Source organism: Anser brachyrhynchus (assembly GCF_964034855.1).
Source record: "Anser brachyrhynchus genome assembly, chromosome: 3".
NCBI classification, from domain to species: Eukaryota; Metazoa; Chordata; class Aves; order Anseriformes; family Anatidae; genus Anser; species Anser brachyrhynchus.
Window position 1 is genome coordinate 63,475,434 of NC_137696.1, and position 18,095 is coordinate 63,493,528.

General features: G+C 40.3%; 1 long non-coding RNA gene across 2 annotated transcripts; it reads left to right on the forward strand.

The window, feature by feature from the left end:
- The first annotated feature begins 67 nt into the window (after positions 1-67).
- Positions 68-17,940, forward strand: LOC308192561. Of its 2 annotated transcripts, XR_013948890.1 has the most exons (4): positions 68-1,039; positions 4,798-4,939; positions 9,748-10,784; positions 11,865-17,940. It is a non-coding gene; the product is annotated as an uncharacterized lncRNA (long non-coding RNA). The 2 variants fall into 2 exon arrangements; XR_013948889.1 differs by having other exon boundaries at positions 9,748-17,940.
- Positions 17,941-18,095: the final 155 nt, after the last annotated feature.

Here is an 18,095-nt window from a genome sequence, read left to right on the forward strand (position 1 = left end):
GGGGGGGGCGGGGCGGGGCGGCCGTTGGGGCGGTGCCGTTGGGCCGAGCGGCCGTTGGCGCCCGAGCGGCCGCCTGTGGGAGCAGCGGCGGGGGGGTCCCCGTGCCGGCTGTGGGAGCGGGTGTCCCCGTGGGGAGCTCGGGGTGCCCGTCCCACAGCCCCCGGTGTCCCCTTGGCGGTACTCCTGCCCGCAGGGCTGTCACGTGCGGAGATACGGGACTGCAAACGGGGGCGTCCCGGCACGCCCGGAGCTCTGCGGGCTGCACGAATCCTTGTCGGTGACAGGCTCTGTGCTCCAGAGGGCAGCAGCGCTTCGCGCTCTCCACCTCCATAGCCCTTGGATACTTTTTTACCTTTTCAATTGCACTTTTACAGCTTTCTGTTAAGTATCAGGGGTAAATAAGAGATCAGATAAGCAAAGATCCGTGCTTTGTCATACAACTTCATCCCTGCCATCGGTGTTCCCAGGGGAGTTATTGATCTAAACTGTCTGAGGAGGACCCTGATACCAAGTTAACTTCACGTATCTCTGTCCTTTCCAACCTCAGTTGCAGTCGCCAGTAGCTGGTTTGCAGGAGCTTAAGTTTCAGGGCAGGTACCGTCAGCGGGGCGTGCCTACCTACCCATAGGAACCAACGAGTTCCGGTCCCCCAAAGCGCATTTCCTGGTTCTGTCTCTTGTAGAGGAACTCAAACAATTGCATTTCTAGTAATCACTTTCTCTTCCGTGCCCCCTGTCATTGATGACTTTAATGACTTGAATGCTTTGCCCATCCTTCATTGTAACGGCTTGTAGCTGGGGTTGGTTTTTCCCATGTGACTAGTTCTTCTCCTAGAGAGATGAACTTGTCAACTATATCTACTATGTGCTTGTCAACTTGAACTTCTTCTATTAGGAATGAGATTTTAGTTTTCACCTAAGAACACGCTCATAACTGTATGTTTTCCGATGAAAACTGAGATACAGCTTATGCACCACAAGTGAAGGGTGATACGAGCTGCAACACCCAGAGTGCAAGCACCGGCCAGCAGCTTTACATGGTATGTATGTTTCCGTGAATGTTTCCATGGTATGTCTCAGTATAAAGCTATTGCGAGAAAGGTGCTATTACCCTGAAAGGTGCGCAGTTAGGATGTATCCCAACCTCTGCCTGGACCTTCTTTAATATCAAAAAATGATTCTCTGTTTATACACTGATCCTGAGCCTTCTTCCGGATCTTGAATTAGATTTAAGGGGCCATAACAGAGCTTCATCAGGACTTTCATAAGGCGTTTCAATTGTGAGACTCAATGGCCACTTTGAGCCTGTAAAGTGGTGCTGCCAAAGGGAGATTGCATTTGCAATTACACTGAGATGAAAGACAGTGTCTAAATGCCCTCTGGCATTAAGCTGCAGTGGAAGTAATTTCTGGGTAGCAAAATACAGCTGGGGTCTGAGGTGCTCAATTGGTTTTGAACAATTTCCTTGCAAGAGAACTGTGCCAGAGACCATCACCAATAGACTAAAAGTTCACATATGGGAATATAGTCTACGGGGTTTTACACTAAAGCTATATGTCTTGTAGGAAAAAAAAGAAAAGGCACAAGTGAGAAGAAAGAAAGAAAGAGGAAAAGAGAGAAAGAAAATGAGGAAAAAGAAAGAAAAATGTGAAAGAAAAAGAAAAGAAAGGAAAAGAAAAATGTGAAAGAACGAAAAAAGGAAAAGTGAAAGGAAAAAAAGAAAAAGAGAAAGGAAAAGTAAAACATGAAAGAAAGAAAAGTGGAAGAAAAAAAGAAAAAGAGAAAGGAAAAGTAAAATGTGAAAGAGAAAGGAAAAAAGTGAAAGAAAAAAGAAAAAGAGAAAGGAAAAGTAAAATGTGAAAGAGAAAGGAAAAAAGTGAAAGAAAAAAGAAAAAGAGAAAGGAAAAGTAAAATGTGAAAGAGAAAGGAAAAAAGTGAAAGAAAAAAGAAAAAGAGAAAGGAAAAGTAAAATGTGAAAGAGAAAGGGAAAAAGTGAAAGAAAAAAGAAAAAGAGAAAGGAAAAGTAAAATGTGAAAGAGAAAGGGAAAAAGTGAAAGAAAAAAGAAAAAGAGAAAGGAAAAGTAAAATGTGAAAGAGAAAGGGAAAAAGTGAAAGAAAAAAGAAAAAGAGAAAGGAAAAGTAAAATGTGAAAGAGAAAGGAAAAAAGTGAAAGAAAAAAAGAAAAAGAGAAAGGAAAAGTAAAATGTGAAAGAGAAAGGAAAAAGTGAAAGAAAAAAGAAAAAGAAAGGAAAATTAAGACGTGAAAGAGAAAGGAAAAAAGTGAAAGAAAAAGAGAAAAAAAGAGAAAGGAAAAGAAAAAATAAAACAAAAGAAAGAGGAAAAAAGTGAAAGAAAAAAGGTTCTGTAACACTGGAGATACATTAAACAAAAATGTGGTGGTGAAAGACTTAAGGGAAAGGTAGAAAAACAGAAACAGCCATTTATTATCTTTTTGATTCCTTAATACAAAAGTTTTCTGATATCCAAGTAGACAAGAGCTGGCAAAATTCATGTAAGCTCTAAGCCAGTCACAAACTCCCATCCACAGAGCTGCATGAGTAGAATCCTCATTCACCCATATACATATATATGAGGCCTGCAAAACTGGAAACAAGCAAGTTTTGCAGAAACATTTTTGCAGGTATTTGGGAGATTTCTATACAATAAATACTGTTTATATTAAGTTTCTATTAAGTAACTTCTGAAGAGCTGGTGTTCATCTATCTCATTTCTCGCACACTGTGTAAGCAAGTAAATGTATCCTCCTTGCAGCTTGTATAGAGAGGGCTTTTTTTCCTGTGATTATTGGTGGTCTGTGTGTGTAGAACGAAGCAAAGAGGCTTGACCGTTAGGTTGCAAGGTGACTAGGAATTCTTCCTTCCTTCCAAAGCAGTTGAAATAGAACATTTTGTTTGTTGGTTTGTTTCTAATAAAGGGAAATTCTTTCCGTGACAAATGTAAATATTTTTTAAAATAAAATTACTTTTATATTCGGAAAGCATTTAGATTCCACTATCAATCCTGCTGCAATTTCGTCTCTCAGTATGAGGGATCAAATACATACGTAGTTATTCTTATAAAAACAGAATATGCACAGTGTGTGATTTCCCTAGGACACCCCAGGAAAGACCTACAATAAGTTTTAGCATGCGGGTAATGTTTTACTATAACATTTAATTATGTATTATATATTATATATTAACAAAAAGCATTTGTTATCACTGCACACTGCCTGATATTAGAATATTATTAAAATGTCTGTTACTCACTTCTATATCTGATTTATTGGAGCCTACAGGGGCAGATAAGTGGGAAAGCATCAGACCTTATTGTATGTTTTCATAGTGAAAGTAATTTTATAGCGACTAATTAATTTCTTATGAAAGATAATAATAAGTTAAGAGCAAAGAATCAAAGGTAGTGTGGTCATGATTTGATACTACAAATCCTATTGCAGATAACACTGTTGTCTGGAATCAAATAATGATATCATACACTCACCAGGAGGGGAAAAAAAAAAAAAAAAAGTATGTTTTGGATTGTCTCCATTTAGCTGAGCTTTTGCATAATTTTGTATTGTGGTAATGATTCGCAGTTTGGAAAATGCCTTTTCTTCCTATATAAGGCTTTTTTTTCTTTTTTTTTTCTTTCTGACAACACCAGCAAACATTGCAATGGTAGCGTATGCATGTACTTGTTGACTTAAGCAATCCAAGGGTAAATGTTTTAGTAGGAACAATTTTAATATTAAAGAAGCAAATTAAAAAGTTAATCGAATCTGATTTTATTTACATATATATCTCCTTGCAAACTAGAGGCCCACCTTTGAGGATGCTTTGAAGAAGAACTTCAAAGAAATAAGTATGTATTTTGTATTGAGATATGCATGCAAATAAAGACAGATTCCTCTTTTTGAAAGCCCTATTCAGTTAACATGAGGTGGCAAGTAGGTTCTAGAGGCTTCCAAGAAAGTGATGAAAGCCTCTTGTTCTTTGGCTGATATAATTAATCTCAGGTGTATTTCACAGGGTTGTACCTTGTACTCTTGGAAACATGACATTGCTGTAGTGTTGCCTTCCAAAAAAAAAAAAAAAAAAGAAAGAAAGAAAAAAAGCCCACACCACAGTATGGGACATACCTGTTCATGTGAAGTAAAGTACTTATTTCTTTTTTTAAGATGAGCAGCATAGCGAAGTGTGTCTGTATTTATCAGCCAGCTAAGCTGCTGATAGTGCAGCAAAGTTGAAATGATATATAAAGAAAATGAATTAACAATGGAAATAATACAGATGTAGAATCGTGGGTTAGGCATGCATTTTTTCTGCTTTACAGAATGATGACAGATATGCCCTCAAGAAATGTCACTGAAAAAGTGTCAACATGTGTATTTATATTCTCTCTCTCTCTCTCTCTCCACACTATGATCTGCCTATCTAAATGAACTAATATTAGCGTAGATAAATATTTAGACTTCTGTATTATTACTGATCAGCTCCTGCATCTCAGACATGAATGGTCCCTCTGAAGTCAAAACTGTTACACCAGAGAACAAGGAGTTTAAAACCTCCACGAATATGGTGTGTGTAAGCCAATGTTAGCTTACTGAAAATAAATAAATAAATAAACAAAATTCAACACTTTGTTAGTTACCAAAACATTAAATATGTGACCTGCTTAAAAAAAATAAAATAAAATAAAATAAAATATAAAATAAAATAAAATAAAATAAAATAAAATAAAATAAAATAAAATAAAATAAAATAAAATAAAATAAAATAAAATAAAAATATTTTGCCAGGATGTATGTGTTGAATAAACAACCTCCTCGGGCCAGCAGCAAGGTGATTCAGGCAACCACAGTGGAGTAACAAGGAGAGGAAAGAGGAAGAACAGAAGACGCTAGCAGAACCACGTGGAAAACAGAGTCTTTTAGGTTACAGGTAAGCCGCCTCTGAGGCTTGAAGCTCTTCCTTTCCTTTCAGTTTGACGCAGTGTCCTACAGTGTACCAACCTCTTTAGTTCCCTGGTAATGTTCTCCAGAGGCTTCCTTAGCCAGTTTTGCTCCAGCCTTCCTCACTTCTGGAGATACCTGTGCTAGTTGTGCCCCTCTTTGTTCCTTCTCTTTGTCTAGGTATATCCTCAGTTCTCCTCTCCAGCCCTGCTTTGTCCCCTTGCTTTTATAGTCCCTCAAAGACTGATGTGATCTCCCCAGGACCTAGGAGCTCTCTGGGAATGAAAGTTGATTCTGCTCATCCTGGCGGCTTTGCTGAATGCCACCAGCTATAATGGCAGCTGTGTCAGTCAGAGCAAAGGTCTGTATAGCCCAGTGTCCTAACTCCAAAGCAGCCAGTTGCAAAAGCCTGCAAAAACTATGAGAAGCTGGCAAACATGTATGATGTTGCTTCTGTGCACTTTAGAGTCTTCAGCAGGTTTGTGATTCAGATGCAGTTTCTGAGCACATCGCAATGTTACGCTGCCAAGGACTCCAGGACACCAGTAGGCCTGAATGGCCCTGACCAGCCCTACCTTGGACCTCCCACCTCACTGCCCGTGGGCCCAGGAGCCCCATTTCAGGTCAGTTGGGGCCTTCAGTCCCTCTCTGAGCTACGCCGTAAGGGTGCCAGCCTCCAGCTCTCTCTCCAGCTCCTGGATGGACCCTTCGGGTGTATGCTGGGGCCTTGTCTCCAGCCCTGACCCTGCTGCTCCTCACTGGGTTCCCTGGTCCTGGTTCAGGGCTTGCTGTGCCTGGGGCCGTCGATGGGCCCTGTGACAGGCACCTGGCTCTGCCCGCCATGCTCAGACCCCCTGGGATGGTGCCGTGTCGCTGAGGGCACGACCTACGCAGGGCCCTTCTCCTGGGGAGCAGCCCGGCCTCACTGCTCCCTGACACCAGCTGCCTTTTCAAATTGTTAACAAATACTAGTGCTTGATTACTTGTTATCTTTATAGACATAGGCTTGGTCATGGAATGTAATCTTTCTACCCAGCTCTGGATTTTATTCTGAAAGATGTACAAGAGATAGGAAGGTCTTTACTTACTGTAAACTTGATCATTTGGGAGACGGATCTAGCAGTGATACATGGCAACGTTGTAACTTAATGCTTCTTTTTTCATGCTCCTGTCTTCCAGTTATTTGGGGAATTTTGCTTGCATAACTCCTAGACTGTTAAGAAAAAAAAAGGATTCATAACGTTCAGTTCCAAGGCTGCACACAGAGGTCATTAACCAAGCATTGTCAGATGTTCATATTCCAGTTCCATTTCTTCTGCTTTAACCTAACCATCTTAGGAGACTCCCAAAACTTCACAGCTATATCTCCTGGGCAAAGGAAGTCTGTCTTCCTTTCTAAACACCAGAAGTTTCCCCCCATTATTTTGAGTTGTGAAAACATTCCTTTCCCTCATACTCTCCAGACTTTGTCTCCCAAAGTCTTATGGGCCTCGGTATTTTTCTGAAGAGTTCTCTGGGCCTCTGGAAACTCCCAGCTTTCTTTCCCAAGACACCCCTTTAGACTGAATAGGAACAACTGCCTGTTGCCAAATTCAAATAGTAGCATTCTTCCTTGAATTTAGAAGAAGTCATTTTTAATTGCTGAAGTTAACCAAAAGCGGTTCTAAAATACACCAGAAGTGTGATTGCTGCTGAAGTTTGCTTGCCTGTGGCATCCACAAAGGGAAGCAGCAACAGCAAATAACTCTCAGTTCTGTGTTTTAAACAGATAATGATAAAAAGAGAAGGTGACATCTTATATTTGGTGCAACTGGAGCTACTGCTGGAATCTTCAGAGCAGAGGTGGGGTGATGAAGGGAAGAAAAAGAGACCACTAACATTCTTTCCAGGTTGCACCTGTTAGAACATCTCTAAAAAAAAAGCCTGGAAACTAATCCTGGGTTTCCAAGTCCTGCAATCTACCTGTGATAGTCACTGGTAGTATCTCATTCCTGTCCAGTGGTTTCCCACTCACGATGCTAGTGTAGATATCAGATCCTTCATTAGTTCAAATGCTAGAGGTCTCTGTAGAAGAGCTAACAGTTTTATGCTAGCTGACGATGCAGGTAGGTGGCAATGTAGTGTATCTTTTTGGAGGAGAAGGAGTTTCCTTCTTTTATATGTCAGGAAATTGATGTTGAAAAAAATATAATGAATATGTTCCCTGCTTAGTCTGGATTTAATACTCACAGAATCATGGAAATAGCATCATAGGATGCTTCAGGTTGGAAAGAACTTCATGAGGTCTCCAAGCCAAAGTAGGGGCTGTGAGCTCAGACCAGGTTACCCAGGGTTTTATCCAGCCTATCCTGAAATCCTCCAAGGACAGAGACTGCACAAAAATCCTGTGGTACAGCATATTTTTCAGACCAGGGTTATTGTCACATCAGGTCACATGTGGATTTGTCTCAAAACCTTCAACAGGTGATCCGTGTTCCAGTACTGCTCTACAGTTCTAGTGAAGATGTTTTTCCTTATACAACTTCGATTTGATCACCCTCTAGGTATATACCATGACAGAATTTTTAGTTATGTAAAAACATGCTAATTTTCTACATATTAAGTGTTTGTTGAATAGATATCAAAGCCATTGTACAGCTGCATTTGCCCTCCTCTACGTATTTGGTTTAAATATGTGTAACGTGCAGTAAGATCCTCTGAGGTAAAAGCACTTTGGGACTGTAAATTAGTTTCTTCAATACTAACGCTCCCCAGTACTCCAGCTGAAAAGGGAGAGTCTCTCATTGGATCTATCAGCACAACCAGTACTTCAGATATAATCCCAAATTTAATGCATTTTTTTTTGATTCTGTGAGGGATGTAAACTAGGATTAGTGAGAAATGCATTGGCGGTTCACTAGTGTGCAATACATTCTCATTTTGAATTATTTTTAAACATATTCCATGTCTCTGAAGACTGGCATGTTGTAAGAAGAGTAGGGTTTTTTGAAGGATAAGGCTGTGAGACACCTAAAGGGAATGTCGTGGAATGAAAGCAGGTAGGGAAAAGACTTTTTGCACAGGAGGATCGCTAATCTCCTTCTCTGTCCCTGTCTTGCTTGCTCACTTTTCAAAATACTTTATGATAAATAGTCTTTCTCACAGGATACAAATGACCCACTGATAGACTTGAGAAAAAGCTTGGAAATGCTTGCATGTTGAATATTAGACAAGGATGGATTTTATATATGCTTTTAAAATAAATCAGAATAAACCTAGGGCAAGTCCATCATCCTTGGGCAAACTGCTGACTTATTTTTGCAAGTGCTTATTTTACCTCTCATTGTAACTGTAACCATGTTTACAAACACTCCAAGATCTGCAACATGGTATTTACATGAATTCCATTAAGGTCAGCAAAACTGAACTCTCCAAGAGCAGATCAGAAAACACTTGATGGAAGGCTTTCCTCATGTACAACTGGGGACATACTGCAGGCTGTGTTTTGGAAATGATACATGGAAAGGATTATTGCATTTTATTTAACATTAAATTCATAACACTTGTACTTGGCAGGCACCTGCTCTTTCCCCATTTTAAATATTGAAATATTGTTTAAATATTGAATGTTGTTTATGATTAATTCAGCACAACAAGATAGAACATGCAGCTCATATCACAAAGAACCAAAGTGCATCTTTTGTTTTCTGTAGCCTGCTTTTTGTACTGTTCAGTAATTTATCATAAGATGATTGTAATGGAGCAAGACAGAAAAAAAAAAGTCTTAAGGTAACAATTGAAATAAAATACTTGCTTCATTGTTTTCATAGCTTGGCTAAGTGCCTACAAAAAATGTTTTATTTATTTTCCATTGTTTACACCGCATGACAGTAGGATAAACTACTATTCGTGTTCCCTCTATGAAATGCCACTGAGCACAATTGCTAGTACAGTGTAACCTAGGGGTGTCAGGGAAGGTCCAGTAAATAAATATTAACTTTTCAAAGCAATTTCAGCCTCACCTCTAGTGTGAACAAAAAAAGGCTTATGGACATAAGCCATTGTTTGTCATCTGTGTTGTCATCCGCACACACCTCTGAATCTTCAGTCATAGCCAATAATCCCAAGGTACCAAACTCTGTACAAACTCGGGAGCACATAAAGGCAATTCCTGTTACAAAGGTTGTACAGCAGGTGGATAAAAGACAAAAGAGAAAAAAGAAGATGGGAAAAGGGGAAATAGACAACCTGGATCTATATGATCCGCCAAGGTTTTAGCATAGCAGTAAATTTTGTCTAAGGTTCTGTGGGCACCATGGTCAAGGATGACTTTGTAGGTTACTGGAAAGAATTTGTAGGTTAATTTGTTGACAGATCTTTTGACATAAATGAGAACCAAGCAAAGTTATCAGTTTCTTCTTGAGACACACTTTTTTAAATGGAAAATTTGATATGCAAAATCATAGGCCTCGTTTAGAAAATTTGATTCAACTCAATAAAGTCCAATTTTTAAGTGAGATTTGTGAAGATTATGTCTGAAAAGAACTTTGAAGGCAAGAAAGCAGAATTCCTTCACTGAATGCACATTGAGAGCATGAAAGATCACTTCCAAACTCAGATTGTTATCTTAATATCAAAGTTGGACAATGAGTTATTTGCAGTCTGCAATTGTTTCTGGTCAGACGTGTAGCTGGCCTCTAGTTACTTCTTGTGTTACATCTTAAAATGAATTCCCTTCCCCTTCTAGATCTTGGTGGCTCAGTATAAGTACAATCACTATAATGTCTTAAGAGTGTCAAATGACCATTTTTTTTCCAGGCTAGAAGAAATATTGCTGAAAAGTTCCACTGACTACGTGAAGTCTTCCAGACCACCAGACAGACATCAGAAGTCATGTTTGTAATTTCAGACTTTGTTTTCTTAGGCATATACAAATGCAGAACTCAAAATAAGCAAAAATCTCTTTTCTAAGAGAATAAATGCACACAAATATTTGCATAGAAAACTGTTTCTAAGCAATGCATACACTAAGCAGTATACTGGAGTTTTCTTTTTAACATGATTTTGCTCCAGTAACTGTAATTAGGGAAGGAGAAGTTAAATATTTAAAGCATTTTCCTTTACATCGGAAATACTACATGAAAATAGCAGCAAGAGGTCTCAAGTCCGAACTGAACGCCTGTGACTGTGTGCACCGTATTCCTTTATAATAAGGACAGTCTTGGTCACAAAGCATTTAAGAGGACTTAAATACATGTTGGAATACAATGGACATGATGAGAGTAGGACTATTCCAGTGAATGCAGTTGTATGTAGCCTAATAGTTAATTATAGTTTGGTACAGTTGATATTAATGAGAAGAATTTTAAGATTTTCCTCAATTAATCTTAGTAGAAAAATGGGTTTAAATGAAAACTCCTTATCAAAGTATGTTAAAAGCAACAACTATAGAGAAAGCTTAGTTACTTAAAAATTATAGTCTTCAATGTCAAATAACTCACTGTATGCATGTACAAGTTTTGGTTGTGGATCACAATAAGTTTATTAGTGTTCAAAACTGTAGTTATAACTGGCATTAAATATGAAGCATAAAAATATTAACATGTTAAAGAACCAAAGTGGCATCATTGTGAAAGAGTGTTTTAAGTTTTTTCTCTGTATGTACAACTAGGGATTAAATCTGCAAACATTTCTGAAAGAGACCATAAGGGAGGCTCCTGGAAGGAGACTCAAATACAATCAGCTTTTTCTTTTTTTTTTTTTTTTTTTTCTTCTAAACAAACTATTCCTTGGGCTGAAATTCTTTATACTTTCTTTCACCCTACAAGAAGAAAAGCCAAACAGAACTTCTTAAGGTACATTTCACTGCATTTAAAACTTGTTTCCAACATTATTAAGCAAAGTGTTTATATGTTTTTTTCTTGAACTAACTAAAAAATTATTTTGCCAGAAATGCTTAAAAATTGGCATATTCATAGTCCTCCAAGGAATGTGTACTCTGCCAAGTTTGAAAACACTTGGAATAGAAAGAAGGTCTAAGTAAATCTTGCATACTGTGCTACATTTCTTACTGATTTATGAACAACATGCTCATGCTTAGCTTGTACAGTTTGTCTGATCTATGCAATAAAATAAACACAGCTGCATTTATTACAGTGATTGCATAATCACATATTTGGTACCCACAAACTTTTGGGAAATATTCAGATACCAGTATATGCTAAAACTTCCGATTTCCTTTACGTTTTCTAATACCACTTTCATTTTATTTTAAATTTAATATAAGTTTTTGTTTGTACAAGTTAGAAATTTTAATAATAATGTTTCTGCAACACTCAAAGTTCAGATAATTTATACTTGTTATAAAGCAGTGGAGCAACGACCACACAGGTAGTAAAAAGTACAAATGTGCCAGCAATCATAGGTATCACTTTGTTACCTAATTTGGAGGCATATAACTCCTCAAATGCTACTCCAGTAACTCCAGTACTTTGCTACTCAGTGTAATATTTAGATAGCCTTAAAAGAGCTTTTCCCTTACTGTCAGTCCTCCAAGTTATTATTTTGTAATTGAAAAATATTTTACTAGTCTTTATTTATTGGCAATATTCCAGTCTCTGACACTGAGTATATAAACAGAAACGTTGAGCTTTGTAGCATGAACTCACTGAATATCATCCCAACCAATCATCAGGTAGGTGAAATTATGCAAAGGAACTTAAACAAGGCATCTAGAAATCTTTTAATGATCTACCACAGTGGTAGTTTCTTCCCAAATGAATACTCTTAAAAGTCAGCTCAAAGTCAAACGTATTTTTATTTCCTGGCATATAACAAAAAAAATGTACTGTAAATATCCAAAACACGAATAATATGCTAACTATGTTCAGGAAATATTTTATCTTTTCTTTTTTTTGTTTAATTTTATTTTATAGGAAAGGTTCATGATGTACCCTGTGATTTTTAAAAACGGAGGGGTGAGTTTAGGCAGCGGGAGAGTCTGCTGCAGATTGCTGCATACAGCAATTTCCCCGGTGGCGGCTTCATCCATGTTGCAGACCACAGTGACAAACTGTGTTCAGTTGCAAGGAAGAGAGTGGGAAAATCTGCATCGGCTGGTAGGCGGTTTATCACGTTCTGCATTTTTCCAGTGTTAATGAGGCAGGAACCACTGCAATGTATCAAAAATCATTTGTGACTGACTGGCACACACTGGTCTGTGTTCGTCAACTGAAGTGAAGCAAGGATGCTTATTTCTAAAGAAATATTATAAATATAGTCAAAAGTATTTTGCTGTAAATGCAGTGACTGATTGTGGGAAGCTGGTACTAAAGGAGAAGCTGAGTTCTGCTTTAGTGAACAGCACAGTCTGCACGTTCGGGGAGCAACTGAAGAGGCTCCCATCCATCAGATGCATTGTTTGCTCTGAGTCCTGAGGCGTTCATCTGAGAACATAATCAGCCCTGTTAAAAGAATACACTTTCAAGACTTATTTGACTGAATTGTTTTTGAAACTGTTTTAGTTGTTTTTTATTTTTTTGTTGTTTTGTCTTTTTAATTATTATTTTTGTTCCAATATTTAGCTAATGAATCAAAATGTAAACTGTGCAATTGCTTCAAAGGAGACCACATGTAACAAAATTAGCGAAGACACAAATGTGGTCAGTGTCTAAGATAAATAAAAATTTCATATGGAATTTACAAAAGCTTTCAACACAAACTGTTCTCATTAAGCTAGGGATGGCAGCAAAAGACTTTGCTCAGCATTTATGATATCTCCATATGTTGAGTCTGATTTTCAGTTGATAATTCCTCCAGCCTTTGCTTTTCCAGATGAAGTTTTTCTTTCACAAATAATGATACCCATATTCCTGTCCTACAGTCAGTTGCTGTACACATGTTTGCAGCTATGTAACTAACTTGGTAATAATTTGTAATTATACACGGTATTTGGATGACTTAAGTCCTTGTGAAGCAGAAACCTACACACTTGATCAGTTAAAAAAGAAGTAAGTTCCTTTAGAACAGAAGGGTTTTTTTCTGCCACGGAGGAAGTGGAAGTGAGGAATGCACTTTGTTAAAAGACACAGAAATGCCTTAACCAAATGAAGAAAACTGGTATGGCAACTCTAGGAGTAGTACTACCAATCCGTGGAGATAATCACTCAGCAACTTGGTTTCTCTAGAAGAAGACTCAGCTTGGGCCTGTTTCCATTTTCCAAGAACTGGGGTCCTAGAGGAGAGTTGTTTCTGAGTGCCACCCAATCAGGGTGGCTGGCAGTCTTCTCTTTGCACTGTAGTCCCTTGAACACAGGGACCAGAAGTCTCTGATGATCACTATGTGCTCTGAGATCTGAGGTAGCTCTAAGGCTATGCTTATGTTTTCATAGACTCTGCGATTTCTTGCATGTTTTTTCTATTCACAGCCTAGATTTTTCCCCACCATTCTGCTCCCCCGAGAATGATGCTACATACTGTTGTGGCTTGAAGAGCAGATAGTGATAGCAGATTTTCCTGCAAGTTCTTCACGGCACATCAAGAGACTCATTTTATGCAGCTGAACTGCAGCAGTTTTACACTGCGGTCTTCAGATGCTTGCAGAGCTTGCATCTGGCTGGTGCTGAATCATATCCTTGCACCATCACAACTACTGCTTCCTCCATGGTATCATTCCTACTGCACTTAGCTTTGATTGTTCCACTGCCCCACTGCTAGCATGGCTTTCTTTTATCCAAAGGCAGCTGTGTAAAGATAGAAAAATGAGAATGGTTTTGAGAGTTTTTAAGCTGGCAGAACACAGCGTGCTGACTCTTGCACTTGTGTAGATACGAGGAGCGCTGTAGGTCTGAAAATCTCAGGGATCAGCTGGCAGAACAACTAAACCACAGGCTGGACAGACTTGGAGAATTAGTCTTAGCTTAATGCTATGGCTGAGAAAAGAGAGCAGGGACAGGTGCACAAAACTACTACCCTTTAAGATAGCACTCCAGAAATTATTAAACTCTTCTACTATGAAAGCGTGGATACATCTGCTAAGTAGTGAGAATAGCAGGAGTGAAGGTGTTGAAGTTACACTGCTGCCTTTGTTTAATGGTGAAGATAATATGGTGAAAGAAATGAGCAAAAATATTACAGAAATAAGTAGAAAAGGGAGCTCAGCTCCAGGCTTCAAGCAGGGAGTTGCCCCAGGGATACGCCAGAAAAGGAAAGCTCGGGGTGGACAGAAGTTTGTCGATGAACGAGGATACGGTCACAGGAAACCCTGCTCAGGGAGACAGGACTTTGTAAGCAACCCGAGTCAGAGAATTGCCTGTTTCACCAGAGAAATTATTAGTTAAAGATTCTGCTTTGGGACAAGGAAGGAATTTGGGGGGATCTGTTGGGTAAGGATTGCAGTAAGCAAAAATACCTGTTCCGGCCCCTTGTAAGCTGGAAGAAAAGTTGTGCTTGGAAATTCTGCTGCATTGTCCACCACAGATGGCCTTCAGCCTAAAGTAGTGGCATGTGAGTTTACAGAAACCCGGCAAAACAGCTCTCATTCTTCTGTGGTGATTAATTTGATTATTGGTTAGGATTTATATACAGCATAAAATGTATGCAGTCATGAGAGACGGATCACAAAGAAACACGGGTAAAATTCTGAGGCCATTTGACTTCTTCAGGAGTCAGATTTACTCCCATTTTCTGCTATCTCTTGCGGGGTTCTTTGAAGGAGGTTTTCTGTTGGAGACAGCAATGAAATGTATGATGATTGAAAGAGTCCAGTGCCCAGCAAGACTGGGAACATCCACATACTTTTGGTTAACCAGGAAAGAATAAAATACCAGAAAACATCCTTCTCTTGCAGAATTGCCTCTATTTTAAGCCTTCACCAAACCTCTACATCACAACAGCCAAAGTAACTCAAAAATACAGAAGCTGACTATGTGCCCAGAACATTGAGCTTGCTTTTGAAATTACAAAGCAGAACTTTAGCACCGCTCTGGAAGCAACCAAGAAACACCCCACCTCCTCCCAAGCTACACTGTTGTGTGCTTCTTCATATTGACTTGGTTGGGTTTTGCTGGCACACGTAGGCAGGTAGCTTGAATCTGTGGGCTCAGCTACAATAGATGAGCCCAGTGATCCCAGATGACCACATCTAAACTACCATGTAACTACAATTTCAGGAAGAGCTGCCCGATGTTTAATGGTTGGCCGCATGGTTCTTGCACTGCTGCTCTTCTGGGAGCCCAGAGGGATTGCAGAAGCGAGCAGAGGGCAGGGCGGTGTTCCCCCACAACAGGCGATGAGTAACTTCCACAAGGCTTGCCTTCTGTTTCTTGAAATAGCACATGAAAGTTACTAAACACTTAATTTGGTAATTTAACTCCAGGCTTAAAGTACTGCAGGTAGACAGCTATAATTCAGATCTAATGAACTTTCCAGTGCTAGCACTGAAAATGAAATCCATATTGAATTGAAAAAGATTTAGTGCAAGTTTCTGCTGTCCCTCCTCCCTCGCATCTCCTCCTTTCCAAGCTCTGTTCCCCTTCCCAGAACGTCTCCCACTCCTCACTGCGGGCACCTGCCCGTGCAAGAGCTGGGGGAGCAGCTCGCAGCCCCCGCTCCAGCAGCAAGGGGAAGCGCTGCGGCAGCAGCATGGGAAGGGGCACAAGCATCCTCTCCGTGCTGAATGCTTTCCAGCCACAACCGCGTGAAGCAGACAATCCTCGTGGGTATCTGGGGGAGTCTCGATGAAGGTCTGTATTTCCACTGGACTTAGAAATTGAAAAAGCTTCCTTCCTAGCACGATGAATACTTTAAATCTCCACCTGCTTAAGCTCTGAAGCTCCTTCTCCCTTCTTATATCCCTTCCTTTGCATGCGGAGAGCATCTTTTACTGGCTTCAGTTAATTGGTATTCATATCTCTGTCACTCAGTATTTACATTTTTTCACACTTGTGGTTTATTTATTTATTTATTTATTTTCTGATTTTTTCAGTACAGTGACATCACATCCCAGGAAAAGATAACCAAGCAAATTAACGAAAAAAAAATTAAAAAAGTATCATTCTGGAATAAACATATAACTTTTTTTTTTTTTTTTTTTTTTTTTTTTTTTACAAAATGCCAGTGCTTTTTAAATTCGGTTTTATTTCTTAACTTGGTTTAACTGTCAGTCCTAACCAGACCTTCTTTTCTGAGACATTATCCCACCACCAGCACTTGGGATGTCACGGTGGTTCATTTTACACTCTGCAGACATAGGCATCATTGACGTCAGTAAAGCAAGCTTCCCTGAGAGTGAAATTGTGCTCATTCACAGCAGCCGAGGATCTTTACTGCATTTAGGTGTTGCTCGAAGTTTTGGCTTATTGATATTATTCACTATTGGGTTAAAATCTGATCTATTTTTCCTGCTTAGAGATAGAACATGCAAAAGTATTTGCTGAATCAGAATCTTGATATGAATTTTCTTTTGTAGGAAAGGATATCAGAGTCATAAATTTACCTTTTAAAGCTACCTATTGCCAAAACATCACAATAAAAATGAGTAATTTCCAACCAAGCAAACACAGCTTTATGCTAAGCCCCAGCAGGTATGTTGCTGTGGGTTGTCTTCAGCTGACACCTGACCTGAGTTCTCTGCTTGTTTTCTTCCTGCTGTGTTTTCCATTTAGCCCACCTGATAGTTGGCTTCCCTCGATCCTTGCATAGTTTAAACAAGACAGATACGAGGATGCACTCGTCTCAATTCAAACAGCCTGGTGAACAGGTTTTTATCAAATGACTATTCCAAACAAATATGTCTAAGAACTAATGAAGACATTATGTCCCAAAATAAAACCAGAAGAATTTAATATGAGAGAATGACTGCTTTCTATCTTTTGCTAATCGATACCGACAGCTTTGCTGTCGTAAGATTATTGCTTGGGATTCCTTTTGTGTTTAGTCCTTGCTTAAACACCATTCGGCCTGTTTGCACCATGTCCTTCTCATCATTTCTACAAACACGGCACACGGGCACCCAGCTGTACTGCGCGTAACAGAAAAGCAGCAAAAGTCTTCCGAAGCTGTCCATTGGTAACTTGTTTGGACTGAGGTCTGAAGAAAGGTGTTTTTGTTCTTTAAAACACCAGATTGTGTTGCTTTTGTTGTTGTTCTTTCAAGGAAAACTTGAAGACGAAAGCCTTTTCATGCTTCGTAGATGAGAAGAATTAGTGACTTGCAGTTTTTGCATATGAGTATCACCCCTAAAAGCATTTCCTGTAGAATGCCACCGAGTCTTTGCTTTGTACTCAACTGTCTGCGGCCTTGCCCCCAAACTCCTCCATGCACCAAGGAGCTTCTGAAAAATTACCCATGGAATTGTTTACTTCCCATTTCCCTCAGGCAACAAAGGCTAAAACTGTGTATGAGAATTACTGTCATTCAGAGTATTTTGTTCTCAGTTATGCAGCCCTAAGATGCAAACAAAGGGCGCACTGGATCCGTCCCAGGATCCCTTCTCCGCCTGGTTCCGTTTCTTTCATCACACTGATGCATCAGCTGCGGAGGGAATGGAGTTGGCCATGGGGCCGAAAGGGCCACACAACTGCTTTTCCCCAGAGCCCTTTTCGCAAACAGCGTGAAACCACGTTCTTCTCTTTATCATACATCAGGAGTGGAGCCAGCAGCCCAGTGCCCAATTAAAATGACATAGCAGCTGTCAACAGTCGCTCGTAGGCTAAATCGGTTCTGGGGGAGCAGCCCATGGGAGCGACCACCCAATGCAGAGCCCATCACCCCATCCCTGGAGGTGCTCAAGGCCAGGCTGGATGGGGCTTTGGGCAACCTGGTCTGGTGGGAGGTGTCCCTGCCCATGGCAGGGGGTCGGCACTGGATGGTCTTTAAGGTCCCCTCCGACCCAAACCATCCTGTGATCGCCTCTTCCAGGGGCAGGGCGCGGGGGCTTCCCAGGCCTGGGTTTGGCTTCAGCCCTCCCCAGGCCGTCCCGCGGCGGGGCAGGGCCCGGCCCCGGCTCCCCCCTCTCGCACCGGGCTCGGGGCAGGGGGCGGCGGCCGCGGCCCCCCCGGGGAGCCCCGCGGGGCCGAGGGCAGCGGGGCCGGGCCGCAGCCTCGGCGCCGGCCGCCCGGGAAGGGTGAGGCTGTGGCGGAGGCTCCAGTTCGGGGAGCCGCAGGTAG